This window comes from Phoca vitulina, unplaced genomic scaffold, assembly GCF_004348235.1.
Source record: "Phoca vitulina isolate PV1807 unplaced genomic scaffold, GSC_HSeal_1.0 scaffold52, whole genome shotgun sequence".
Taxonomy (NCBI): Eukaryota; Metazoa; Chordata; class Mammalia; order Carnivora; family Phocidae; genus Phoca; species Phoca vitulina.
In genome coordinates, this window is record NW_022589755.1 from 10,645,861 (window position 1) to 10,648,313 (window position 2,453).

At 42.7% G+C, this 2,453-nt stretch overlaps 1 pseudogene; it reads left to right on the top strand.

Moving 5' to 3' along the window:
- Nucleotides 1-415: 415 nt before the first annotated feature.
- On the top strand, nt 416-1,429 carry LOC116622325 (annotated as a pseudogene).
- Nucleotides 1,430-2,453: the final 1,024 nt, after the last annotated feature.

The following is a 2,453-nucleotide window of genomic DNA, read 5'->3' on the forward strand; positions in this document are numbered from 1 at the left end:
GGGGTGACTGGGTGATAGACACTGGGGAGTATGTGCTCTGGTGAGTGCTGTGAATTGTGTAAGACTGTTGAATCACAGACCTGTACCTCTGAAACAAATAATACATTATATGTTAAAAAAAAAAAAAAGAAGATAGCAGAAAGGGAAAAATGAAGGCGGGGAAATCGGAGGAGGAGACGAACCATGAGAGACTATGGACTCTGAGAAACTGAGGGTTCTAGAGGGGAGGGGGGTGGGGGGATGGGTTAGCCCGGTGATGGGTATTAAAGAGGGCACATACTGAATGGAGCACTGGGTGTTATACGCAAACAATGAATCATGGAACACTACATCAAAAACTAATGATGTAATGTATGGTGATTAACATAACATAATAAAATAAAATAAAAAAATAAAATTGGTATGAGAATAGAAATGTAACATGAAACCTCCTATAGCTGAGCAGTTAACAGTCATAACAGATAAACACTGATCATTTATTTGACCAAAATATATGTATTTAAGCTAGTGTGGAGGGTTTACTTGCTATTCTATCAAATGCATCTCTAAATGATACACTAGCAAATATAATTGAAATATATTAGCCATGCCCGACCCCCAGGCTCAGTCCTGTGAGCTGGATCGGGGAGCTCCCTGTCTCCACCTCCACTTTCAGCAGGAAGTTTTCATCAGATTTCCTCTGATTTACCCAGAGGAATGTGAATGTGAATGTGTATGTGAAAATGATGTGCACTGCAAAGAAATGTGGAATTAGGTTCCAGCCTCCAGCTCTTAATCTATGAGAATGAAATGAAGGGGAAAAGTCGCCAACACATCATGCCAGTCTGATACTTTTCAAAGTTTTCAGATTGCAGCAGAGCTGCTGAACAATTAAAGAATAATCCACAACACAAGAATTACCTGGAACAAGTATCCCTGAGACATCTAGAGAAGTTATTCACTTTTTTTTTTTTTTTTAAAGATTTTATTTATTTGACAGAGAGAAAGACAGCGAGAGAGGGAACACAAGCAGGGGGAGTGGGAGAGGGAGAAGCAGGCTTCCTGCTGAGCGGGGAGCCCGATGCGGGGCTCGATCCCAGGACCCTGGGTTCATGACCTGAGCTGAAGGCAGACGCTTAAGGACTGAGCCACCCAGGCGCCCCGAGAAGTTATTCACTTTTTTACGAGGTTACTTGTGGGGGCAAAGTCTGGCAAAAACAGTGGAACAAATTCAACAGGAAACAACCACTGATCCTGTGGAAGACTTGAATAAATTAGATGACAAAGAACTTGCCAAAAGAAAGAGCATCATGGATAAACTTTTTGAGAAAAATCAGAAGGATGATCCAAATTTTGTTTATGCCACTGAAGCTGAGTTCTCGCAAGATGAACTGCAGTCTTGTGGCTCAGACACAGAGTCAGCTGATGAGTTCTGATATAAAAAATTTTAAAAATGTATTGGGATAGCAGAAAATCTATGTTTATACAAAAAATATATAGGGGCACCTGGGTGGCCCAGATGGTTAAGCGTCTGCCTTCGGCTCAGGTCATGATCCCAGGGTCCTGGGATCAAGCCCCACATCAGGCTCCTGGCTCAGCAGGGAGCCTGCTTCTCCCTCTCCTTCTGCCTCTCCCCCTCCTCATGCTCTCTCTCTCTATCTCTGTGTCTCAAATGAATAAATAAAATCTTTAAAAAAATATATAAACATTGTTCTAGAAAAATCTGTAAGGAACACTAAATGTACATGTTGGGTCACGTTTGGATCGACTATGTTACTTTTCAAAACCAGGACATGAGTATCTACTATGTAGATGCATGAGGAATTCAGGGAAAACTGAGTATAAGAATCTGCCTTTAAGGAGCTTACAATCTGGGACACCTGGGTGGCTCAGTCGGTTAAGCATCTGCCTTCGGCTCAGGTCATGATCTCAGGGTCCTGGGATCGAGTCCCACATCCGGCTCTCTGCTCAGCGGGGAGCCAGCTTCTCTCTCTGCCTGCCGCTCCCCGTGCTTGTACGTTTCTCTCTCTGACAAATAAAATCTTTTTTAAAAAAAAGGAAGCTTACGATCTAGGGATGCCTGGGTGGCTCAGTAGGTTAAGCATCTGCCATTGGCTCAGGTCATGATCCCAAGGTCTTGGGATTGAGTCCCGCATCCGGCTCCTTGCTCAGTGGGGAGCCTGCTTCTCCCTCAGCCTCTGCCACTTTCCCTGCTTGTGCTCTCTCTCTGACAAATAAAGTTTTTTTTTAAAAAGGAGTTTACAGTTTAATTGGAAGATAAGTCAAAAACTTGTGAATAGCTAATTAACAGTATTAGGCAGAAAAAAAATTACAGCCAAATGCTTGATAAAGGTTAAAGAGGGTAGAGTAGTCAGGGAAGACTCTGTCCCTAGAAATGGTAGTGTTTGGTTAGAAATTTATATAGAATTCCAGATTACAGAAACCAGGAGGAAAAAAAAGGGAGAGGTGGGTAG